Consider the following 27,586-nt stretch of genomic DNA (forward strand, 5'->3'; position numbering starts at 1 on the left):
TGTAAATAACTTTTGTGAAGATTATGTTCAGTGTATTTTATTGTGACGAAAATCCAAGAACAGAAGTGAAATATTAACATCTTTTTATGATATTTGTAATAAAGCTTGAAACATTGAGAGAACATATTTGAACCAGTTGTTGTTGAATGGTTGCACAGATTGATGCTGTGGTGGCGTTGAGTGATGTTGTGGTGGCGACGAGTGATACTGTGGCGTTCAGTGATGCTGTGGTAGCGCATAGTGATGTTGTTGTGCCCCTGAGTGATGCCGTGGTGGTGCTGAGTGATGCATGGTGATGCAATAGAGTGAGTGCGATAGATAGATAGAGGGAGGGAAATAGATAGATAGAGGGAGGGCGATAGAGGAAGGGCGATAGATAGATAGATAGAGGGAGGGCGATAGATAGAGGGAGGGAGGGCAATAGATAGAGTGAGGGAGGGCGATAGAGTGAGGGCGATAGATCGAGGGAGGGTGATAGAGTGAGGGAGGGCGATAGATAGAGTGAGGGAGGGCGATAGATAGAGTGAGGGAGGGCGATAGATAGATAGATAGATAGATAGATAGATAGATAGATAGATAGATAGATAGATAGATAGATAGATAGATAGATAGATAGATAGATAGATAGATAGATAGACAGACAGATTGAGGGCGATAGAGTGAGTGAGGGAGATAGAGTGAGTGAGGGTGATAGAGTGAGTGAGGGTGACAGAGTGAGTGAGAGCGATAGAGTGAGGGCGGTAGATTGAGGGGGGAGAGTAAGGGCGGTAGAGTGAAGAGTGAGGGCAGTAGAGTGGTAGAAGGAGGGCGGTAGAGTGGTAGAGTGAGGGCGGTAGAGTGAGGGCGGTGGAGTGAGGGCGGTAGAGTGAGGGCGTGAGGGTTGTAGAGTGAGGGCGTGAGGACGGTAGAGTGAGGGCGGTAGAGTGGTAGAGTGAGTGCGGCAGAGTGGTAGAGTGAGTGCAGTAGAGTGGTAGAGTGAGGGCGGTAGAGTGGTAGAGTGAGGGCGGTAGAGTGAGGGCGTGAGGGTGGTAGAGTGAGGCCGTGAGGGTGGTAGAATGGTAGAGTGAGGGTGGTAGAGTGGTAGAGTGAGGGCGGTAGAGGGGTAGAGTGAGGGTGGTAGATTGAGGGCGTGAGGGCGGTAGAGCGGTGGAGTGAGGGCGTGAGGGCAGTAGAGTGGTAGAGTGAGGGCGGTAGAGTGAGGGCATGAGGGCGGTAGAGTGGTAGAGTGAGGGCAGTAGAGTGAGAGCGTGAGGGCGGTAGAGGGGTAGAGTGAGGGCGGTAGAGTGAGGGCGGTAGAGTAGTAGAGTGAGGGCGGTAGAGTGAGGTCGGTAGAGTGGTAGAGTGAGAGCGGTAGTGTGAGGGCGGTAGAGTGAGGGCAGTAGAGTGGTAGAGTAAGGGCAGTAGAGTGAGGGCGGTAGAGTGGTAGAGTGAGTGCAGTAGAGTGAGGGTGGTAGAGTGGTAGAGTGAGGGCGGTAGAGTGAGGGCAGTAGAGTGGTAGAGTGAGGGCGGTAGATTGAGGGCAGTAGAGTGGTAGAGTGAGGGCATTTAAAAAACACAGGGCAGAACCTATGTACAAGCACAGAATTTCACTTTTGAAACATCACTGTTTCCCAAAATACAAATCCTCTACCTTGCAAATGTTGATATCAAGCATTAACAAAAAGCAGAGCACAAACCAAGAGCAAAGAAACTCAGGGCCTTATTTATGAAGGCCTTGCGCCACCAGTGCGTCACTTTCTTCCCATGTTAAAAGTGTCATACCGACGCCACAAGACAATCTTAAATAAGACCCAAATATAAATACCATTGATTTGCACCAAAAATCGTTTTTTGATTAACATTTAAAAAACACAGGGCAGAACCTATGTACAAGCACAGAATTTCACTTTTGAAACATCACCGTTTCCCAAAATACAAATCCTCTACCTTGCAAATGTTGATATCAAGCATTATCAAAAAGCTGAGCACAAACCAAGAGCAAAGAAACTCAGGGCCTTATTTATGAAAGCCTTGCGCCACCAGTGCGTCACTTTCTTCCCATGTTAAAAGTGACATACTGGCGCCACAAGTCAATCATAAATAACAGCCAAATATAAATTCCATTGGGGGCGCTAGAGGGTGCACAAGCGGAATGGCTGCTTAGTCTCGCAGCTCCCGCTCCTTGGGACATTATCCTTCTGATATCCTCTGCCACAGGGTCCAGATCGGCTTAAATTACTGCCGATTCGCAGCAGGGCACCTGTCCCTACCCTCGGTCCAAGTTTGGTGACGCTGGGAGACTTAGAGCCGGAGCTGTGCCTCATCGGAATATCACCGACAACTGCCTTGGTGCGGAGGAGTGCATGCGGCCGGCTGTGCAGACCTACGCCAGGCCGGGGATGACCACGAGGGACTAGGCCTTTCCCCTCGGCGGCTGGCGGACCCCTGGACAGATCATCGCCGGCGGACCTGCGGCGGAGGTGAGAGGAGGACTGACCGGTGGTGCGGAGACCCCCCCGCACCCCCCCCGCCCCCCCCCCCACTGTCCTCGCTGTCCCCGTCAGTTGAACTGCTGCTGCCTCCGGTGTTGCGGGCTGCCGGGGGGCGGACGTTGCGCAGCCTGCCTGATCCCCGAGAGGCGCCGGGCCCGCTTGGTGAGGGGCGGCGCAGGCCAGTGTACTACCCGGCGGGGGGGCTGACTATCGGGCCTGGACCCTCGAGCCTGCGGCCGGTCCTGCATCGGGTCTTGGCCGGCCCTGGCCATTCACTTTGCGCCTGATATTGGGACGCTTCCCCTCGCTGCAGAGCAGTTGCACCTTCCATGTGGAGAGGGCTGGGACCCTCCTCGCTCCCCATCCACTCACCTGGCATTACTCCGCTACTTACTGGCTGTGCTGTGTGGGGCGGAATTACTGCGAGTACCCCGGGTCGACCGCCACACCAGCGTGGCACACCCCCACTGAGACTCGGCCGCCCTGCCTCTCACACTTGTCTGGGACTGCCGCGCCGCCACCCTCCACAGCAGTGATTACGGGCTGGGCCCCACCACCATCGCTACTAGGGCTTTGCTGCCCCCCTCCCAGCCGCCAGACTGCACAGGGCCTGCACGGACCAACCAGGACCCCGTGCCTTCACCGCCTGGATCCTTGCTGTACTCTTACGACGCTGCCCTGCCTTGCTATCGCTGTGGCCCTGCATACTGGTGATAGCACCCTAGATCGACGGCCCATAGTGCTGCTGCACTTTAAGCTCCTAGGGTGTCGTGCCCCGGCGCCACCATGGTGCACCCAGAGGACCGCCAGACCAAGCTCAGCTTTGATGCCGCGAGGAAAGGCGCGAAGTCGACGCAGCTGGACCCTGATCCTAGCACGTCGTCCCCGAAAGCCACCGTCTCCTCAGCTAAGGACGCCGACCTGTCCAGCCTGATACAAGAGATGCGACAGGGCTTCGCCACTGTTGTAGAGAAAGTTGATGGTGTCACCGCACAGCTGGACGCACTGGTGCACAAGGTAGACCGTCATGAGGAACGCATCACGACTGCGGAGCAACGCATCTCTGATACCTCGGACATGGCCACGTCTCACACCACTCAATTGTCCAGGATGGACAACCTCCTCCAGATCATAGCGGCAAAAAATGAGGATTTGGAAGCCCGTAGTCGCCGAAACAACATACGGATCACCAATGTGCCGGAATCCACAGATACGGGCCGAATGGAACTATACGTTGAGAAACTGCTTAAGGGATCCATCGGCGAGGACGCTTTTTCACCTCAGTTCATCGTTGAGAGGGCGCACCGCTCCTTGGCGCCTATGCCCAAACCTGGCCTGCCACCGCGCCCCATCATTGCTCGGCTGCTGAATTACCGCGACCGGGACACTGCACTCCGAGCTGCCCGGTCTCAAAGATCGCTGCAATATAATGGAGTCACCTTCTACATCTACCCTGACTTCACGCCAATGGTGCAGGAGGAGCGGCGCAAGTTCCTACCGGTGAAGAAAAAGCTACGTGAGGCTCAGATCGATTATGCGCTCTTATACCCAGCGAAGCTACGCATCACCCATCAGGGCAAGCAACGGTTCTTTACCAATCCACAGAAAGTAGAAGACTTTCTCAAATCGCTCCGGAGAGCGCACAGGGAGGACCGGGATGCGGAGGAGGATCGTGACAGTGCAGACTTATCCCCGGCGCCACACGAAGACTGACTGCGGATATCCGCTACATTGCGCACCCTGCCTGCGGCTGCTTGCGGTTTTCCCGAACATTGATGCACAGACACGAGAGACCGAATGGACAGTGACCCTGCATGGACTCTTCATCCCTGTGGTAATGTAAACCAAGGACCACTTTCCTGGCCCTAGTCTCCACCGAGGGCGGTACAGATACGAGGCTGGGGTCTAGGAAGTGGCTGTACTTTTTCTATGTCTTACCCCCACTGGGAGATCCCCTCTGACTTGCTGGCGTTTCAGCTGTTCATGTTGCTTGAGTTGGGGAAGGGGGGAGCGGGGTGGGTTGCTGGGTGGGAGTGCTTGGCTGCTGGCATGATTGGGATGCTGGGGTGGGTGGTGGGGTGGGATGTTTCTTTTTTTTTTCGAGGCAATCATCTCTTGGACTGTATGCTTGAACTCTACCTTGGTGTGAGCACCGATGCTGGTGGTGCGGGGGTGGTTTATTCATGCTGCCTATGTCGGCATTGTTCTGGCTCTTGTTGTGTTATCCATGGCCACTCCATCAGTTAACACGCAATTAACTTGTTTATCCTGGAATATAAGAGGGTTGAATAATGCCAGAAAGTGTCGAGATGTCATTGCCTATCTTGATAGGCATCCCGTGCAAGTTGCTATACTGCAGGAAACACATCTGTCACCACAGGGCGGGACATCATTCGCGAGTAGGTGGGCCGGAGAACGTGTCTTCTCCTCCTATTCCACCTATTCGAGGGGAGTTGCTATCCTCATTGCCAGCAAGGTTCCTTTTCAGAAGTACGGAGACCTACTTGACGGGGAGGGCAGATATGCGCTACTATGGGGCAGGATAGGCCGCAACACTTTCACATTTGTGACCATGTATGCGCCTAATGTCGACACACCAGCTTTTTTCACTACTCTCTGGGGCAAAATCCTCTCTATTGCATCAAAACATGTAGTTTGGGGAGGGGACTTTAATCTGGCGATGCAACCACAGTTGGATAGAGCGGACGGGGTATGCATCTACAAGTCCAGGGCACGGGAGGCGCTGGAGGGCATCGTTGAGGAGGGCGGACTGCTGGACGCCTGGCGGCACTTGCACCCCCTGGGGCGGGAAGGCACACACTTTACATCATATACCGGGACCTGGGCACGTTTAGACTATTTTCTCATCACAAAGGATGTTGCTGTGGAACTGGTGGGGGTTCGTCACCTGCCGCGGACATACTCTGATCACAGCCCTGTCTTGCTACACTGTCGTACACCAGGCTGGGACAGCCCTCGGCCGCAATGGAGACTTCGCCCTGATATCCTCCTTGATAACCTGTTTCACACTGAACTAGGGGAAGAGATAGCGGATTTCTTCACTAGGAATAAGGGATCAGTAGACTCTGTTAAGCATATATGGGAGGCATTCAAGGTCACAATCAGGGGGTATTGTATATCCAAAGGCCATGGTGTACTATGCGCTATCCTCGCATTCATTCGCACATTGGAGAGGGAACTGCGGGATTTAGAACTAAGGATGGTGTCCAGCCCCAGCCCCGACCTGCAGGCCACTTTTAGGGAAAAGCTGTCACGATATGAGGAGGAGGCTGCGCGAGAAGCAAAGTTTAGGGGCAAACACTGGCAAGCCCGCAAATATTGCGAAGGAGACAGGCCCGGGAAGGCACTTGCTGTGATTACACAAACACCACGAGCTCATAACACCATATTAGAACTCACCGACACCTCTGGCGCTGCTGTTCGAGACTCAGATGCGATCCTCGCTACCTTCGTGGCGCATTACCATTCACTCTACACTTCCACGGTGGGGCCCGATGTATCCTATACTGACTACCTAAGCGACGTTGCACTGTGTTGGCTTAGCGACGGCGATAGGGAGTTCCTCGCGGCTCCGTTCGAGCTCGACGAGGTGCGAGAGGCCATTATGTCCCTCAAGAATGGCAAAGCCCCAGGACTCGATGGCATACCAGCCGAATTCTACAAAGCTTACATCGACATTATGGCCCCGGTACTCAGCGAGGTCTTCTCGGAATCACTAAGCGATGGGGTACTCCCCTGTTCCATGCGCGAAGTGGTGATCACATCCCTCCTTAAACCCGATAAAGACCCCAAATCCTGTAACTCTTACCGTCCGCTCTCCCTCCTAAATTGCGACGTCAAGATACTCGCCAAGGTCTTGGCCACCCGGCTGTCGCTGTTAATGACTAGACTCGTACTCCCCGACCAATCCGGCTTTGTGGCGGGCAGGTCTACCTCCCACAACCTTCGCACGCTCTTCTCCCTGCTCCGCACGGTGCACCCTGACACACCTGTGGCGGCCATTTTCCTTGACGCAACCAAGGCCTTCGACTCTGTCGAATGGCCATATCTGTTCTCGGTGCTGGCTAGTATGGGATTTCCCAAATTATTTATATCCTGGGTCCACCTGCTGTATACTCGCCCTATGGCAAGAGTATTGATCAATGGTCATCTATCTCAGCCCATCGCACTGACCAGGGGTACGAGGCAGGGGTGCCCTCTCTCTCCCCTATTGTTCGCCATAGCTGTCGAGCCTCTTGCCTGTCGGCTGCGCCAATTACATCGCGGCGGCGCAGTACAATGCTTGCAGCGCCAGATTGATGTGTCCCTCTACGCGGATGATATCACACTGTATGTCAAACATCCCGAAGTATATCTTAATCCGTTACTCAGGGAGTTTGTACTGTTTGGCGGGATGTCTGGTGTCCATATCAACTGGTCCAAGTCGCAACTCTTCCCCCTGACCGATGCGGTGACTGATTTCCCCCTCGATTACCCACTTGAGTGGTGTCGATCTAATCTCCGCTATCTTGGGATATGCATTTCGCGAGACAAGGACGAGACGCTGCGGTCCAACTACGGGGTAGCGATAACCAAACTGATTGCTTCAGTGGACCCCTGGATCACCCTATTGCTATCCATGGCTGGGAGAGCGTCGCTCATAAAAATGGTGGTGCTCCCCCGCTTTCTTTACTTTTTTCTTAATATACCTTATTTCCCTGGCGCTAATTTTTTCCGAACCCTGCGGTCGGAGCTGCAACGGCTCTTTTGGGGTGGCAGGAATCCCCGACTTAAGTGGTCCACCATTACCCTCCCCTATGAGAAGGGAGGTTTCGATGTTCCTGATTTCGAAGCCTACTATCAGTGTGCGCAGGCGCATTTCGCATACCACTGGATGGCCCCTACTCCCTTTATGCCGCATGTAGCAGTGGAAGACTGGATCGTACATCCTCTCCCACTCAATGGCTTGCTTCACTGTCCTGAATCTGCCATTACTACACCACATACGTCGGTCTCCTGCACATTGGACGCATGGCGCCGCATCACCAAGAGCTTGGCTTGTAAACTTCTCTACTCACCCAAGTTACGCATCACCCTGATCTCACCCTTTTGGGGGAACTGGGCTTTCGCAACCTCTGTGCAAGGCTACGAGTTTCTAGCTGGGGAGATCTTTTCTCCAATGGCACCTTCAAGTCAGCAGGCCTGTTCTTTGCTGAACATGGCCGCACTCCCCTCGACCTCTTCTACTATGTGCGGCTGTGGGCGGGGATGAGAGACATACTGCCAGATTTTCCCAGCGAACCCGACACCCTGCCACCGCTACACTTTTTATTGAGCTCACAGGACGGGGCCCACCAGGTCTCCGGCCTTTATCGTCAACTCAGGGGAGCTGCCCCGATACCAGAATCCAATGCGCGGCTGTGCTGGTCTACCGAACTCGCTATCGACATACAAGATGAGCAGTGGCACCGCTGCTGCGCGCTCACCTCTCGCATCTCTGCCAGCAGCAGACTAAAGATCATTCACTATAAATACTTGCAGCGAGTGTATTACACGCCGGTGAGGAAGCGGCGTTTCGGCCTGGCGGACGACGACCGCTGTGAACGTTCCCATATCGCTGGTGCCGACTTTCTCCACTTGGCGTGGGCATGCCCTCAGGTGGCGAACTACTGGCAACAAGTGTTGGATGCTCTTGCTGAGATGGTTGAGGAGCCCGTGCCTTTTGATCCACTGGTGGCCCTACTTGGGGACTCTGTACGATTTCCCAGATCCTGCCGGAAATTCATTGACACTGCGCTTCTGCTGGCCAAGAGACGTGTGGCGTGCCGGTGGGGAAGGGGCAGAGCGCCCAAATTTAAGGATTGGCTGGGCGACTTAACTTACTGCCAAGAGCAACATGCGACATTTGCTGAACTGTTGCCCATTTCGTGTCGCCCCGGTGACATTTGGGATTCCCTGGTGCGGTATCTACTCACACGCTCAGATGATGTGAACCCGGCAGGTGATCAACCCATCATAGATTAGCGCACTGCTCCAATACTGGACCTGGCTGGGGATCCTCTTTCAGCGTGCATGCCTCCTCCTTGTACTGTCCAGGTGGGGTCCCCCCTAGTTCCGACCACTGTACACTCGCTGACCCCCCCCCCAGACCCCATGCGAAGCCCGCCCCATGGCTCTACTCCCTTAGATTACCGCTACTCCTTCTTACTTATACGCGGTCCATCTGTGCCCTACCTGCAATATGACATGACACCCACTGATGGCTGACTCTCTGGGACTCCGTACCTAACCTAGCTTCTGGCTTATAGAGGTCCTCTTGCTGGGACGACTGTGACTTGCACACACTCATATGCACACCTCCGCACACATAGTATGCCACACCTACTCACTGCTGCTTAACTCACCATGTAGCATGACTTGCCTCTTCGTTAATACATTGTTGGGTTGTTTTGTTAAGATGTTGTAAACCCCCAAAAAACGGAGAGGGAAGAACTTTCTTTTATCTCCAATGAAAAACGCTGTTCTGCTGCTGGTCATCCTCTCCTGTCGTACCACATCGGTGGCGCTACCCCACTTCATTTCTCCCATGTAATGCCGCCGGGCCTCCGGGATGCCGGCAACGAGGCTGTGTTCATTCCTGTTCCTATTTGCTGCCGGCCTCCGGGTTGTGGGCAAGACAAGCTGTGTGACATGTCTTCAATTACACAATAAAGCAGAATTGAACTCCCAAAAAAAAATATATATATATAAATTCCATTGATTTGCCCCCAAAATCGTTTTTTGATTAACATTTAAAAAACACAGGGCAGAACCTATGTACAAGCACAGAATTTCACTTTTGAAACATCACTGTTTCCCAAAATACAAATCCTCTACCTTGCAAATGTTGATATCAAGCATTATCAAAAAAAAACACAAACCAAGAGCAAAGAAACTCAAGGCCTTATTTATGAAGGCCTTGCGCCAGAAGAGCGTCACTTATTTCCCATGTATAAAGTGATGCACCGGCTGCACAAGGCAATCATAAATAAGGGCCAAATGAAAATACCATTGATTTGCCCCCAAAATCGTTTTTTGAATAACATTTAAAAAACACTGCACAGAACCTATGTATAAGCACTCAATATCACTTTTGAAACGTCACCAGGGCCGGACTGGCCATAGCGGGCACCGGGCGTTTCACCGGTGGGCCGCTAGGGTGGGGGCCGATTTTGGACCCCTGGGGGGCCGTTTTTTTGTTACCGGGGGTTGGCAATATCGGCCCCCAGTAACAAAATCGGCCGCAACCGGCCCTCGCACACTGCTTTCCTGCACTCCCCCTCACCTTAGGGGGTGCTGGCTGACAGTGTGCCAGGGCCGGTTTCTGTTCCCAGTCCGGCCCTGAACGTCACTGTTTCCCAAAATACAAATCCCCAACCTTGCAAATGTTGATATCAAGCATTATCAAAAAGCAGAACACAAACCAAGAGCAAAGAAACTCAAGGCCTTATTTATGAAGGCCTTGCGCCAGAAGAGCGTCCCTTATTTCCCATGTTTAAAATGATGCACAGGCTGCACAAGGCAATCATAAATAAGGGCCAAATGAAAATACCATTGATTTGTACCCAAAATCGATTTTTGAATAACATTTAAGAAACACTGCACAGAACCTATGTACAAGCACAGAATTTCACTTTTGAAACATCACTGTTTCCCAAAATACAAATCCTCTATCTTGCAAATGTTAATATCAAGCATTATCAAAAAGCCAAAAACAAACCAACAGCAAATAAACTCAGGGCCTTATTTATGAAGGCCTTGCGCCACTAGAGCATCACTTATTTCCCATGTTTAAAGTGATGCACCGGCTGCACAAGGCAATCATAAATAAGGGCCAAATGAAAATACCAATGAATTGCACCCAAAATCGTTTTTTGAATAAAATTTAAGAAACACTGCGCAGAACCTATGTACAACCACTCAATATCACTTTTGAAACATCACTGTGTCCCAAAATACAAATCCACTATCTTGCAAATGTTTATAATAAGTATTATCAAAAAACAAAAAACAAATCAACAGCCAACAAACTCAGGGCCTTATTTATGAAGGCCTTGCGCCACAAGAGCGTCACTTATTTCCCATGTTTAAAGTGATGCACCGGCTGCACAAGGCAATCATAAATAAGGGCCAAATGAAAATACCATTCATTTGCACCCAAGATCGTTTTTTGAATAACATTTAAAAAACACTGCACAGAACCTATGTATAAGCACTCAATATCACTTTTGAAACGTCACTGTTTCCCAAAATACAAATCCGCAACCTTGCAAATGTTGATATCAAGCATTATCAAAAAGCAGAACACAAACCAAGAGCAAAGAAACTCAAGGCCTTATTTATGAAGGCCTTGCGCCAGAAGAGCGTCATTTATTTCCCATGTTTAAAATGATGCACCGGCTGCACTAGGCAATCATAAATAAAGGGCAAATGAAAATACCATTGATTTGCACCCAAAATCGTTTTTTGAATAACATTTAAGAAACACTGCACAGAACCAATGTACAAGCACAGAATTTCACTTTTGAAATATCACTGTTTCCCAAAATACAAATCCTCTATCTTGCAAATGTTGATATCAAGCATTATCAAAAAGCCAAAAACAAACCAACAGCAAATAAACTCAGGGCCTTATTTATGAAGGCCTTGCGCCACTAGAGCATCACTTATTTCCAATGTTTAAAGTGATGCACCGGCTGCACAAGGCAATCATAAATAAGGGCCAAATGAAAATACCAATGAATTGCACCCAAAATCATTTTTTGAATAACATTTAAGAAACACTGCGCAGAACCTATGTACAACCACTCAATATCACTTTTGAAACATCACTGTGTCCCAAAATACAAATCCACTATCTTGCAAATGTTTATAATAAGTATTATCAAAAAGCAAAAAACAAATCAACAGCCAACAAAAATCTCAGGGACTTATTTATGAAGGCCTTGCGCTACAAGAGCTTCACTTATTTCCCATGTTTAAAGTGATGCACGGGCTGCACAAGGCAATCATACATAAGGGCCAAATGAAAATACCATTCATTTGCACCCAAAATCGTTTTTTGAATAACATTTAAAAAACACTGCACATAACCTATGTATAAGCACTCAATATCACTTTTGAAACGTCACTGTTTCCCAAAATACAAATCCTCTACCTTGCAAATGTTGATATCAAGCATTATCAAAAAGCAGAACGCAAACCAAGAGCAAAGAAACTCAAGGCCTTATTTATGAAGGCCTTGCGCCAGAACAGCGTCACTTATTTCCCATGTTTCAAGTGATGCACCGGCTGCACAAGGCAATCATAAATAAGGGCCAAATGAAAATACCATTGATTTGCACCCAAAATCGTTTTTTGTTTAACATTTAAGAAACACTGCGCAGAACCTATGTACAAGCATAGAATTTCACTTTTGAAACATCACTGTTTCCCAAAATACAAATCCTCTATCTTGCAAATGTTGATACCAAGCATTATCAAAAAGCCAAAAACACCCCAACAGCAAATAAACTCAGGGCCTTATTTATGAAGGCCTTGCGCCACTAGAGCATCACTAATTTCCCATGTTTAAAGTGATGTACCGGCTGCACAAGGCAATCAAAAATAAGGGCCAAATGAAAATACCAATGAATGGCACCCAAAATCGTTTTTTGAATAACATTTAAGAAACACTGCGCAGAACCTATGTACAACCACTCAATATCACTTTTGAAACATCACTGTGTCCCAAAATACAAATCCACTATCTTGCAAATGTTCATAATAAGTATTATCAAAAAGCAAAGAACAAATCAACAGCCAACAAACTCAAGGCCTTATTTATTATGAAGGCCTTGCGCCACAAGAGCGTCACTTATTTCCCATGTTTAAAGTGATCCACCGGCTGCACAAGGCAATCATAAATAAGGGCCAAATGAAAATACCATTCATTTGCACCCCAAATCGTTTTTTGAATAACATTTAAAAAACACTGCACAGAACCTATGTATAAGCACTCAATATCACTTTTGAAACGTCACTGTTTCCCAAAATACAAATCCTCTACCATGCAAATGTTGATATCAAGCATTATCAAAAAGCAGAACACAAACCAAGAGCAAAGAAACTCAAGGCCTTATTTATGAAGGCCTTGCGCCAGAAGAGCGTCATTTATTTCCCATGTTTAAAGTGATGCACCGGCTGCACAAGGCAATCATAAATAAGGGCCAAATAAAAATACCAATGAATTGCACCCAAAATCGTTTTTTGAATAACATTTAAGAAACACTGCGCAGAACCTATGTACAGGCATTCAATTTCACTACTGAAACTTAACTATCTGCTTCCAAATATTCCCCATAGAGCAAACAAGTCTCTATCTAAATTAAATAAATCATTACTTACCTTTGCAAATGCTTTGGGAGATTGAAAACAGTGTCTGACACTCACACCAATTTTTCTTTAGCAGAGCAAAAGGTGTGCATTCAATACACTGAAACCAAGACTGGCATAGAAAATCTCTAACTTTGCACACATGTGCCTTATTTCACCCAATCAAAAGTCTTCCCTCACTATTTTCAAACCAACACCCTTCCCCCTCTCAGATCTTTATATCTGTTACCATAGCAACTCCCTCCTAACTGAACTCTCAGGTTCAAAAGTTTATTCTACAATGTTGCAAATTAAGTCAGCAAGGATGTTTGACCTCTCAATACACCAGCTTATCCAGGGCATTATTGCTTTTAGTGACTTTTTCTTAACCATTCAAATTGCTTCTTACACACAACACAACCATGCACCCTAACTTTCTGTTTTCAACTAACTGAATCCACCAATCATTGCTTGTGATTCAACAGCAGGGAAACTCCACAATTATTTTTTTGTAAACTCCTACTGTTTCAACTGCCATTTCATTCCCACACTTAATCTGACTGCACCAGAACCTTCTCACATCATGTATTCTGTATGGATTATTGGACATAGCTACATCCACTGGGCTCAAAGGTATGCAGCAAGCAGAAATTATCACAACCTTGATTTATGAAATGTGGAAATCAAGTGGATTGGCCAGAGAGGATTGAGATGTCATCAATTGATACCATTGGTGAAAACCTTTTTGCATCTGCCAAACCCTGACCTCTTAATAGTGCACTCTGGTGGAAATGATTTGGGCACTATGACTGGGGTTGGTCTGGAAATGCTTTTAAAGGACACCTTTGATCAATTGATGACACTTTTTCCACAAACTGCCTTGGTATATTCCAATATATGCCAAAGACAGAAATGGAACTGGTCCAACCAATTTTGTCCACAATTTGAGAAAGCACGGAAACATGTGAATAAATCTGTTTCTGCTTACATGAGAGACTGTGGAATGGGTTCAATATACAATAATAACTTGCGTTACAACATGCAAGACATCTACAGAGGAGATGGTGTGCACTTCTCAGATGAGGGAAATAGAATTTTCCTCCTGAATTTAAGACTGTGCATTGGAACCTACTTGTAGGTACCTAAATCAGCCACAGAACCCAAAAGCTCTTTTCAGAGCTACCCTACCTCTGATCATTCAAAACTTTTATCTTTTTCTAACTTTTTTCACTATTTTTCACCAAAGTACGCTTCCCGGTACGCTCACCGGTGCGCGTACCAGGCGCTTCCCATGCGAAATATTCACATTTTCTTTTTTTTTTTTTAGCCTTTATGAGCCTCCTAAGCCCCCCTCAGAAAACCTAGAGGGTCAGGAAGTGTCTACCGTGCCCCCTTCTACCCATTCCGAACATTGTTTGCCCTCCATCTTGTGTCTCAATTGTACCGAAACACAAAATGGAGGACTCCCGTAACGCTGCCGGTACACGTACCGGGGGGCGCACCGGTAAGCGCTCCATAAAAAAAGGTGGGAAAGTAATTTACAGAAAAACCACTGGAGACACTTTCATCAAATATAGAATAGGCCCTACTACATAGCAGTCCCTACCATTTCCCAAATTTGGTGGAATTCCATTGAGACATTTAGGCTACAGGCCTGTCTAAATATCCTGAGGTAAATTACATGACCAAAACACATATGAAGTGTTAGAATTTACAACCAATTAAAAAGTTTCTTTCATTTTCTACGATTATTTCCTGACATTTGATTGGTTATGTACATGAATAAATAAAAAAATAAAAAAAGGAAACAGCCATTTTGACTACTACTTCCTGAAGCACATTTGAAAAGAAATAACACTGACAACTTCAACTGCTTTCTCAAAGGTAAGTTGTTATTTTGGAAAGTGAAGTATGTTGTGCACTTTAAGTTAATTTGAAAAAAAATATTCTGTCAGTTATATACTATCCCTCTGTAATAGTTATAGATTGAGATAGGCTTCTCTGTTATAGTTATGGATTGAGTTAGGCTTCCCTTGTAATATTATAAATTTACTTAGGCTTCATCACATACTCTTTTTTATATTTCAAATTCCAGCCTGATACCATACACTGCCCAAAGATAACTTCACTGTTAAAAAATCCAAACTACATGTCTAAACTTAAACCCAACAGTGCCCTATCTCTACTGATATAATTATTTTTATGCAATTTACAGCAACAAAATGGAAGGAGAAAATAATATTTGTTTTGAAATTGTTTTGGACAACAACCATGATGGAAAAAATGCTGAAAATGATAACATTGACTTTATGGATGAGTCTCTGGACCTTGAATTACTTGAGTGTGTGGAATCAATGGAAACACAGAATGTAAATGAGGAGATTCCAGACAATATATTATTAGAAGTTTTATTAAATTATGAAAAAGAATCAGAAGAATAAATTTATATTTAATAATCAAAAATTGTTCGAGCCATTATTTATTTTTATATGTAATTCATCAAGTAGATCAAAAATGTTTAAAATATAAAGTGAGACTTTTAGTATACTGTGCAACTTTTTTGTGTTACATAGAAAGTTTGCTCATAGTCACTTCCTTTCTCCCACTATATTATCTCCAATGTGTATTTAACATCTCTTTATCATCTCCTGCCTCCATGTTGTTTCTGCTTTCCTGACTATGGTATGCTTTCCATATACCACAATAACCTCTGTAACAACATGCAAGATATCTACAAAAGGGAACGGTGTATATTAAATTATAGACTCTGCATTAAGTACCTACATGTTGGTACATGTTGGTACTTAAATAAAAAAAAACAACAAAAAAAACAATTATTAAACATACAATTTTTTAAAGTGATTCTTTTTTCCCCATAGTACGCTCCCCGGTGCGCGTACCGGGCGCTCCCCCCGCGAAAATCGAAAAAAAAAAAATTCGGAGACCCCGCGGGGCCCTTTAATGGCCCCCATATCAAACCTAGGGGGTCAGGGGGGTCTACCCTGCCCCCTTATGGTCAATTCCCCCCTTTGTTTTTGCCACCTCTTGTGACTCGATTTTACCGACAGAAAAGATGGCGGCCGCTCCGGACTGTTTAGATGTTTACAGACAACCGAGAGCCAATCAGCTTTCCGTGCGCAAGTCGCGTGGCGCACCCGGGGTGCTCCCTGGTGCGCGCACCGGGGCGCGGCTCTAGATATATATATTTTTTAACCTAAATTACTCAAAATCCACTGGAGCACATATCTTGAGACATAGCAAAGGCACATCGGGCTACCAGTCCCTACAATTTTGCCAAGTTTGGTGGAAATACATTCAGCCGTTCGGGCTAAAAGTGAAATTGACCGCCCTATGGAAATTAACATGGGGAAAACGCGTTTTGGGACCCCCCTTTTATCTCAGCCCCCGCTTGACGAATCCCCCCCAAACTTTCAAGGAAGGACCGGAACGCCGCAAGGCCATTTTGAGGAAATTTTCAGGCAGATTCGTCAACCGGCGCCAAAGTTATTCCAAATAGATTTTGAGATTTAACATTGAAAAAAATCCTAACTATAACTACCTATATAGGAAGGGCAATTCCCTCAAAGATCATTTAGTGAACAGTCACTATGACAAGAAGAAAAAGAAGAAGATCACTGTTTCAGGCTTCTTTCCTTGCATGAAGTGCAAGGCCTGTAAGAATTCAAAGAAAGTCAAAGAATACCCCATTCAAGGCAGGAAAACAAAGAACAAGATAACCAAACTATTAAACTGTGATTCTGACTACACAGTGTACTGTTTGATGTGTTCCTGTGGACAGAAATACATAGGGAGCACAATTAAACCGACCAAACTAAGGGTCCTCGAACACATGAGGGCGATCACCTCAAAAGATCCCAGCAACCCAGTAGCTCGCCATTTTGAGCAAAAACACAACAGCAACAGCAATTTGTTGACATATTTCATTCTTGATCAATTAGTCAGAACCGAAAGAGGGGGCAACTGGGTAAAAAAACTGAGAACTCTAGAATCGAGATTCATTATCCAGTTACAAACGAAGACCCCGGGTGGGATGAACAATGAGGAAGAAATGTGGACCCACATCTAGTAATCCCATTTTTGAATGTACTGTTTTCTTTAAAACCTGGAGAAATCTATTAGCACACACTTAGCAATGTCTGCTTGCCTACCTTTCACGAAAAACAATCCTTTTTAAGTAAAATTGTATTTTGTTTATGGTGAACCAAATGAACATTTCCAGGAAGATGTTTTGTTAAGATACATAATATGAAGATCCTTATGCCCAATCAGGGCTTGACTGTATTAAATTGCAAATAATATGGACTGTTCAACTGTGCACCGTATAATTTGTGAACTGTTCATGTGAACTCATGATAAAATGACAATGAGTTTCACAATTTAAAGGCATCAGTGACATAGGCGCCATTACACAACAAAATGCCGATTAATTAGAATGATTTAATTCTGTTTAATAATGTTGATAGGTTTTTCATTTAAAATCATATATCTTGAATTATATATCGGTATATAATGCAGTGTGAATAATGACCAGCATTTGGTTTTAACCATTATAAGATGGCCGCTATGAAATCAATCATGAAATGACCGCGTGTATGCCTTTCTTTATTTTTGTTGTAAATTTTGTGGTAACATGTGACATATGGTCACCTAGGTTACATTTAAATAATGAAAAAAAACGAACGCCAGTTTACACTGACGAAGGCGGCAACGCCGAAACGCGTTTGTAAACTGTTTTTGAACTGCAGTGAATTTCCGAAATAAATACTTGGCGAACCTACGCAATACTGGCTTTGAGTGCTCTCATTCTTGAAAGAAACCCCGAGGATCGAGGGATTTCCGTGTTGCAATATATATATATATATATATATATATATATATATATATATATATATATATATATATATATATATATATATATATATATATATATATATATATTCAGCTCAGGATCCTTACTGTACTGACGTACCAAAGGAAAACCGCACTCCGGGCAGCTTCAAATGCAAGTTTCTTTATATCTTTACAGCAACAGACGCGTTTTGGCAGAAGTGCCTTTCTCGTTGTTACCGGCACTCATCTGAAACGCTATGTTTTATTTACATTTCGAGCCCGGAAGAAGCAGCCACAGCAAAAATGCGCGCAAATGCCAAGCGGGGGGCAAGGAGGAGGTGCAACAGGCGGCACAAACGCGAACAAACCACCCAAGAAAGCCACGAGAGGAAGGTGGAATCGCAAGTAAACCCTGGGTACACGGCCAATACGGTAATCAACCTCTCTGATGTCGCACTGAATAAGGTGAATGTCAAATATTGTCTCTTGGCCTTTCTTTTAGCCCCGAGAGCAATTTCAATTATTCTGAACCCGGATGGACGTTTTCAGATTCATTCGTAAATTAAAACTGCAGAAGTACCACAAAACAAAGGCTATGAAAGAGAAAACCAATATTCCTCAATATGCAACTAGTCCACCGTTACTCTCCGCAGGGGATGTGGATTTGTTCTTTGATCTACAACAACTACAGGGTGATCAAAATGAACCTATTGGTGCACTGGGATTAGAAGGTATGGACGTTGGCAGTACTATAAAGACGCAATTCAAACCAAAATCTATTTTTCTTCCCATAATGACGCACGACAACCTGGATCGTTTTCATGAACTTGTTGCCTCTGATTTGAAAGATCTATATAGAGTCACTAATCATGGTGGCACCAAAATGAGCTGTAAACAACGGTGCTACATCGAACTGATAAAGAAATTACAGGCCAATGAGGAACTTGACAAGGGGGGCAACATTGTCCTGTGGCAGCGACTCATGAATATGGAGGAGGCATAAAGCCAATTGAATGATGTATCTTGCTATAAACGTAGCAATTTACAAATGGTGAAGGCATCTTAGTTGGATTATTATGGGAAGTTGTTATCTTGGAAAAGCAGCGGTTTGATTAGCAATGATGAATACCTATTCTTGCATAATGATTACCCTACTGAACCTTCCATATACTTTCTTCCTAAGGTGCACAAAAACATCCACAAACCCCTGGTCGCCCCATAATTTCAGCTATTGGCAGCTTGACTGAAAATACATCCAAATACGTAGATTTTTTTCTACAGGAATGGGTGCTTACATTGCCATCTTATGTCAGGGACACTTCGGACTTCTTAAGAAAAATTAATGATAACAACTGGTCTGATGACTTGATTTTAATTACCATGGACGTTACGTCCCTCTACACCTCTATTGGTCATCGGGATGGGATCAAGGCGGTTGAACATTATCTTAATCGCAGACCTGCATGTTTTATGCTTCACAACAAAATGTTGATTGATATGATCAAAATGTGTTTGGAATATAACTATTTCACATTTGATAACACTGTTTTTCAACAAATTAGGGGGGTTGCCATGGGGGCCTGCTTCTCCCCTAGCTACGCCTGTCTACATATGGGCTGGTGGGAGGAGCAGGTCCTGAAATTAGAGCACGAGGCAACCTTGAAGGCACATGTCCCTCTCTGGCTGAGGTATATTGATGACCTCTTTCTTTTGTGGAGAGGGTCAGAGGACCTAGCCAGAGACTTTATCAACAGGTTAAACATCAATCAACTGAACTTAGAGTTCACCGCTCAAATGAGCAAGGTGTATGTAGTTTTCCTCGATGTGGAGGTGTACATATGTAATAACAGTATATGTACTAGACTACATCGCAAACCGACCGCTGGGAACTCAGTATTACATGCATCCAGTCACCATCCCCAACATTTGATTAACAGCATCCCATATGGGGAGATGCTGAGGATCAAACGTATATGTAGTAGAGTGGAGGAATGTAAATTGGCCCAAAACATCTGTAAAGAAAGGTTTCTTTCAAGGGGCTATAGTCTCTCCATTATAGAGTCTTTGACTCGTGACAGTGCATTGGCCCCCAAAATCCCAATTGCAGCTAATGGTGCTACTAATAAGGTGAGAGTCATTGTCACCTACAGTAAACAACAAGCGGCCATAAGAAAAATACTTAGGAGGCATTGGGATTTGTTGTTAAAAGATCCAGTCATTGGTGAGGATTTGATCAAGAATAATCATACCCCACAAATGACATTTCGCAAAGCCAGGTCCATGGGTAATTGTCTTGATAAGTGTAATCCAGAAATTAGGCCACCCTCAAATTGGCTCTCTAAACAAAAAGGTTTTTTCAAATGCTTTACTTGTAAAGCATGTAAACATGCTAAAAATGTTAAGGAATATAACACCCCTTTCTTGCCCCAACCAGTTAAAATCAAACGACGTATCACATGCAAAACGGAATACGTTGTTTATGTGTTGGAGTGCCCTTGTGCACTCCGCTACATTGGCAGTACCAAACTACCCGTGCACATGAGGATTCTACAACACCTCCGGGCTATCAATAACAAAGATCAGTCATACCCCGTTGCACGGCATTTTGAGGCCAAACATGGCAGCGATAACACTCTTCTTAGGTACTTTGCCATTGACTGCATACCGCCATCACGCAAGGGTGGGAATAGAGACAGTGCTCTACGGGTATTAGAGACCAAATATATCCTGGAGTTAAATTCCAAATCTCCTACGGGCCTAAACACCACAGATGATTTATATACTTGTATATAAATCATTATATCTTGCACTGTACGGAGCTGATTTCTTTTTACTCTTGATTAAACCGATGTTATGGGGAATATAGACCAACAAGGTGTTGGAATTCCAATGCCATAAGGAAATCGTGAATGATTAATTGAAGTCCAACTCATTGGAGTTATATTAGTTTAATTCCATCAATACGTCTAAATTATGATCCAAATATACACATCTGCGCCTTCTGTACTGAAATCCTGTATTGGTTTTAATGACACATTTCACCTATTACTTATTTGTTTTACACATTGGTGTTTATATGTTCGGATCAACAATTGATCTTATTTGGGTTCACTCTTCACTTTTGAATGTATATATCACGTTAGCTTTTGCCTTTGACATTCAGGCGGTTGATATAATCGATCAGTAAGTTTTGGATTTGGTTGCCTATCTGAAGTGCTTGGCCACTTGGGCTTTATTATTTTAGCAGCAAGTTACAGACTGTACTCAGGTACTCAAATTGAGTGGCTATTGGAAACTTTCCAATATATATATGGTTGAAACTTCTTAGATAAACTTAAGGAGTTTTTTATAACTTTATTTATAACATATATTTATAATATTTATATTATTGTATATTCAGGTTGTACATTTATGAAATTTGTATATGGTGATTTTAACTTTGTACATCCCACTGTAGCCACTTTACTATTATATGCAGTCTGTTTTACGTATAGTGCAATACATAGTCTGTCTTCCAGTTTTATACATGTGATGACACAGCTGCTTGCTATTTTGTGAACTTTGCACTTTAAATTTGGCGCCTGTCCATAGGTAACGCGTCATGTGATCAAGGTCCAGGTCGGACCGAAACGCGTCATGGTGGCATGAGATGCGGGGCAGAAAATTTGAATAAATGAAAAATGCACTAAGAAATTGGGTCCGCTTGTCTATCTGAGTCCGTGTTCCATTGGATTCCTGGTGGATAGAGTACTGCAGTGTTTTGGTGTCGAACTGCTTCGTCGACACTTGCGGATAACCCCTCCTTCGTTTTGGGCGTAGCGGCATTGGAAGCAGCTGGTCTCGTCTTGGCGGGACGTATTCATTTTGCTCTGGTGAGGAGCGAGCCGCACAGAAGCCCCTGGGAACCGTTAACCCCTTCGAAGCTAATGACGAGCTGGGCTCGTCATGGCGCTTACCTGCCGTGCGCAGATGACAAGGCCAGCTCGTCATGAATTATGGTGATTTTGGTTCTTCAGCGCAGGACGGGAAAACGCCTAGCAGCCATGTGGTTAAAGAACTCTTACCTGGGATACCGGAATCGAGGTGGCCGGAGTGTGAATCCGAGCGACCGGAAGATATCTGGCAAGGTAGGAGACCATCGGATTATCCAGTAAGGAGAGTGCCCAGCGTGGAGTTGTAATTTTGTTGGAAAGAATTCCCGCTGTTTAAATTCTCTATTGCCCGATTTGCATCATGGCCGCGGAGGCGTTACGAAGCCGAGAGGAGGCTGCGATCGATATCTTTGATGACTTCCCGGCTGGGGGGTCAGCTATGGCGGTGCAGCAACAGGACGCTGCACCGATAGTGAACTCAGGCGCAAGAGACTTATTTAGACGCTTGGAAAAACTAATGCGTGCCGAGCAAGCGAAATGGTGGGAGGAGAAGTCGCTTACTCAGTACCTGGAAGTGGGCAGGGTCCCTAGGGGCTTGCGGATTACACTGGCCCCAAGTTATGAAAATCCGGACCCGGCAATGTTGGGCGAATGGGCGGATTGTAACCTTGATTCATCTGCCAGACTGTTACGTATACTGGTGAAATATGCAGCTAGTGACAGACTCAAGTTGCAGGCACAAATTGATGAACTTAATGTGGAAATTGCTGCTATTGAGGAAGCCGAAAATATTAAGAAAATGAGACAGGACATGTTGACAAAATTACAAAAAGATGAAGATGCCATAAAAAAACGCAAGGCATTTAAATTCAACAGAGACAAATTGGATTACCAAAATGGCAATGTCTTTACCTTTGCCCGAAGATACGGGGTTGCTAAAAACAAAGGTAATGTGGCTAACCAACGCAAGAAACAAGGTACCATGGGGGATAGCACACCCTCTTTAACATCTACCTCTGAGCAAAGCGCCATCAGTGGCAGTGAAAACGAAGAAGAAGGCGGCCCGTCAAATTTGGCAAAAGACGGGGTTTTAATTATGTCACGAGCAGAGGAAATTAATGTCCTGTGCCAAGACAGGAGGGACACGCTAAGACCCCGGAAGAAGCAGCCACAGCAAAAAGGCGCGCAAATGCCAAGTGGGGGGCAAGGAGGAGGTGCAACAGGCGGCACAAACGCGAACAAACCACCCAAGAAAGCCACGAGAGGAAGGTGGAATCGCAAGTAAACCCTGGGTACACGGCCAATACGGTAATCAACCTCTCTGATGTCGCACTGAATAAGGCCGAATGTCAAATATTGTCTCTTGGCCTTTCTTTTAGCCCCGAGAGCAATTTCAATTATTCTGAAACCCGGATGGACGTTTTCAGATTCATTCGTAAATTAAAACTGCAGAAGTACCACAAAACAAAGGCTATGAAAGAGAAAACCAATATTCCTCAATATGCAACTAGTCCACCTTTACTCTCCGCAGGGGATGTGGATTTGTTTTTTGATCTACAATAACTACAGGGTGATCAAAATGAACCTATTGGTGCACTGGGATTAGAAGGTATGGACTTTGGCAGTACTATAAAGACGCCATTCAAACCGAAATCTATTTTTCTTCCCATAATGACGCACGACAACCTGGATCGTTTTCATGAACTTGTTTCCTCTGATTTAAAAGATCTATATAGAGTCACTAATCATGGTGGCACCAAAATGAGCTGTAACCAACAACGGTGCTACATTGAACTGATGAAGAAATTACAGGCCAATGAGGAACTTGTCATTAAACAATCAGACAAGGGGGGCAACATTGTCCTGTGGCCGCGACTCATGTATATGGAGGAGGCATACAGCCAATTGAATGATGTATCTTGCTATAAACGTAGTAATTTACAAATGGTGAAGGCATCTTGGTTGGATTATTATGGGAAGTTGTTAGCTTGGAAAAGCATCGGTTTGATTAGCAATGATGAATACCTATTCTTGCATAATGATTACCCTACTGTACCTTCCGTATACTTTCTTCCTAAGGTGCACAAAAACATCCACAAACCCCCTGGTCACCCCATAATTTCAGCTATTGGCAGCTTGACTGAAAAAACATCCAAATACGTAGATTTTTTTCTACAGGAATGGGTGCTTACATTGCCATCTTATGGCAGGGACACTTCGGACTTCTTAAGAAAAATTCATGATAACAACTGGTCTGATGACTTGATTTTAATTACCATTGATGTTACATCCCTCTACACCTCTATTGGTCATCGGGATGGGATCAAGGCGGTTGAACATTATCTTAATCGCAGACCTGCATGTTTTATGCTTCACAACAAAATGTTGATTGATATGATCAAAATGTGTTTGGAATATAACTATTTCACATTTGATAACACTGTTTTTCAACAAATTAGGGGGGTTGCCATGGGGGCCTGCTTCTCCCCTAGCTACGCCTGTCTACATATGGGCTGGTGGGAGGAGCAGGTCCTGAAATTAGAGCAGGAGGCAACCTTGAAGGCACATGTCCCTCTCTGGCTGAGGTATATTGATGACCTCTTTCTTTTGTGGAGAGGGTCAGAGGACCTATCCAGAGACTTTATCAACAGGTTAAACATCAATCAACTGAACTTAGAGTTCACCGCTCAAATGAGCAAGGTGTCTGTAGTTTTCCTCGATGTGGAGGTGTACATATGTAATAACAGTATATGTACTAGACTACATCGCAAACTGACCGCTGGGAACTCAGTATTACATGCATCCAGTCACCATCCCCAACATTTGATTAACAGCATCCCATATGGGGAGATGCTGAGGATCAAACGTATATGTAGTAGTGTGGAGGAATGTAAATTGGCCCAAAACATCTGTAAAGAAAGGTTTCTTTCAAGGGGCTATAGTCTCTCCATTATAGAGAAGGCAAGACCGAGTCTTTGACTCGTGACAGTGCATTGGCCCCCAAAATCCCAATTGCAGCTAATGGTGCTACTAATAAGGTGAGAGTCATTGTCACCTACAGTAAACAACAAGCGGCCATAAGAAAAATACTTAGGAGGCATTGGGATTTGTTGTTAAAAGATCCAGTCATTGGTGAGGATTTGATCAAGAATAATCATACCCCACAAATGACATTTCGCAAAGCCAGGTCCATGGGTAATTGTCTTGATAAGTGTAATCCAGAAATCAGGCCACCCTCAAATTGGCTCTCTAAACAAAAAGGTTTTTTCAAATGCTTTACTTGTAAAGTATGTAAACATGCTAAAAATGTTAAGGAATATAACACCCCTTTCTTGCCCCAGTTCTCCTACGATTTTTCCGAATCCGTTGGGACTTCCTGATCGGCTGCGCCACTCTAGCCTCCTCCGCCCTGGCTTTAGCTCCGTCCGTTCCAGCCTTATAGGTGTCCCACCAGGCCCAAGCATCCGCCGAGGTCGTAAAAAAGAGCGATTTTTCGTCCACACCACTCTCAGCTTCGCTGGGAAGAGCTCACCACGGAGCTCACGCTTGAGGGATAAGAAGTTGGCCCTGAGTCTCTGAGTCTCAAAAGTGTAGTCCGGGAACATGGTGACTCTGTTATTATCCACTTGAAAAGGTCCTGCTTCTCTTGCCCTCTGTAGCAGCCAGTCCCGGTCTTTGTAATGGAGCAATTTGAACACCACCGGGCGAGGTGGAAGGCCCGGGGCCGGAGGCCGAGCTGGTACCCTGTGGGCCCGCTCCAGGGAGAGGAAAGGAGACAATCCCTCCGGTGCCACTTCAGTGCGTAGCCAGTTGTCGAGGTAGCCCACCATATCGTCTCCCTCAATTTTCTCCGGCAGGCCCACGAGGCGAACATTATTACGCCTACTCCTGTTTTCCGCATCCTCAGCCCTCCTCTCCAGCACCTTCAGCTGGTCTAGGGCATCCGCCATCTGCGCTTTCACCGCTGCATGGTCTGGGGCCAATTCCTGAACAGTGATCTCCACGGATTTCACTCTGTCCTTAAGCTTGTCGTGATCTGCTTTCAGGAGACCCAAGCCCGTCGCCACCTGGGCTATGTCCTGCTGCAGGGCGTCTTTCGTGGTCGCAATGGCCTCCAATATACGGTCCTGCATGCGTTGGAGAGCAGACTGATCACGATCTGCTCCATCCGCCGCCTCTGTGTCGGTCGCTCCTTCCCCCTTCCCTTTCGGTTTCCCCATCTCGGCTGAAGATGGTAGCGGCCTTTAGGGTCACTTTGTCACCCCCACTCCGCACTGCAGGGCTCCACCAATAGGAAACTCCCCGGGCAATAGGATCAGAGAGTTCGGATGTGCTTAGCACAGTGGGCTCCGCTCCAATCGCACTAGATAATGCTGCACTCTAGGGTCCACTGCTGCCGTTGAGCCTTCTGATGCCAGTCTGTGCTCGGATAGCCGGGACCGTCGTCACAGGGCCGCCGCCATTTTATCGCTTCTTCGGCGAACTTAATTATGGCCACGATGCCCAGCAACTCGCATCAGCCTGAGGTAAGGTCACCCGTGCCCGCCGGGTAGGTCAAGAGGGGTCTTTCAATTCATCCAACACCGCCAGTAACAGGCCAGCAGAAAAGTTTGGCCTCGTGCTCCCGTCGTTTCTTTGTCTCGGGCTCAGGGCGCCATCTTGGATCGGCTGCCTCCCGCCCGGTGCCAACTTTCAAAGTCAAATTTCAGGGCCAGGAACAGCTCTAGGTCGTCCACTGTGAACGACGCACCCTCCGTGATGATTTCAGATTTTGGGTTATCCCAGTTTTGCTGGGATCCGTTCAGATAATCAGGATGATATTCGGGATCGGGCGCGGAGCTCCGGGCTCACGCTGCCTACCTCCTCGGCATCCAAGCCACGCCCCTCCAGATTGGTCAATGTCATCCGATATGAGTTGCCAATGCTGATTGATTATACGCTTGATCTTGTTGCTTTTCGTGTTAAAGGTGGTAACACAGACAATCCTTTTATCCGATTGATCACTTTTATCTTTGGATGCAAGTAGTTCATCTCTGGGGTAATACCAGGCAAGTTTGCGTGATTTCTTCACCAGACGTCTAGGATATCCGCATTGTTGCAATCGGTTTGCGAGATCCTCTGATTGTGAGAAGTAATTTTCTTTGGTGGAGCAATTCCTGCGAACCCGTAGGAATTGCCCAAAGGGCAAATTGTCACGGAGCGCCCTCGGGTGATGACTATTATATTGCAGCAGTGAATTTCTCTCGGCCGGTTTTCGGTATAGTGTGGTGAGTAGTATCCCTGATTCTTCATAGATGGTGATAGCTAGAAAGTTAATGGTATGGTTGTCCGACTGAATCGTGAACTTCAGAGATAAGGACTGGTGATTTAGCCATGTGAAGAAGGAGGATAATTCATCCTGATGACCATTCCAAATTAACAGAATGTCGTCAATGTATCGCATCCAGAGACCCAAATGGTCTCTGAATGGATTCACTTGATTGAGAACAGTGTCTTCCTCGAAGGCTGCCATGTAAAGTATTGCCACATCAGGGGCAACAGGAGCCCCCATGGCTACTCCTGAGGTCTGGAGGTAGAATTTGTTTTTGAATAAAAAGAAATTCTTCGTCATGGCTATTCTTAGTAATGCCACAATGAATTCAGATGGTACTTGTACCGGGGCGGGTCGTCGTTGTAAACACCGTGATATCACACTGAGGGCTTCTTGTTGAGGGATGCATGTGTATAATGAGACCACATCACATGTTGCTAGTCTTTGAAGATGGTGGTCAAACGGTAGATTTTCAACGATGTTAATCGTATGCATGGTATCCCTTAGGTAAGATTGGGTAGATTCAGCCAGGGGCTTCAAAAAGAAGTCAATGTATTTTCCAAGTGGCACAAGAATGGAGCCGCACCCCAATACGATGGGTCGACCAGGTGGAGTGACCATACTCTTGTGTATTTTGGGTATGGTATAAATTGTCGTCAGTCTAGGATGTTTTTGATTGAGGTATTGAA

The 27,586-nt window shown here is 45.8% G+C and overlaps 1 protein-coding gene across 1 annotated transcript in view; it reads right to left on the reverse strand.

Moving 5' to 3' along the window:
- Positions 1 to 27,586, reverse strand: part of LOC147664938 (anthrax toxin receptor 2-like) — a 470,307-nt gene that overhangs the window by 148,482 nt on the left and 294,239 nt on the right. The gene's annotated exons all lie outside the window — the stretch shown is intronic.

This window comes from Lissotriton vulgaris, unplaced genomic scaffold, assembly GCF_964263255.1.
Source record: "Lissotriton vulgaris unplaced genomic scaffold, aLisVul1.2 SCAFFOLD_1004, whole genome shotgun sequence".
NCBI classification, from domain to species: domain Eukaryota; kingdom Metazoa; phylum Chordata; class Amphibia; order Caudata; family Salamandridae; genus Lissotriton; species Lissotriton vulgaris.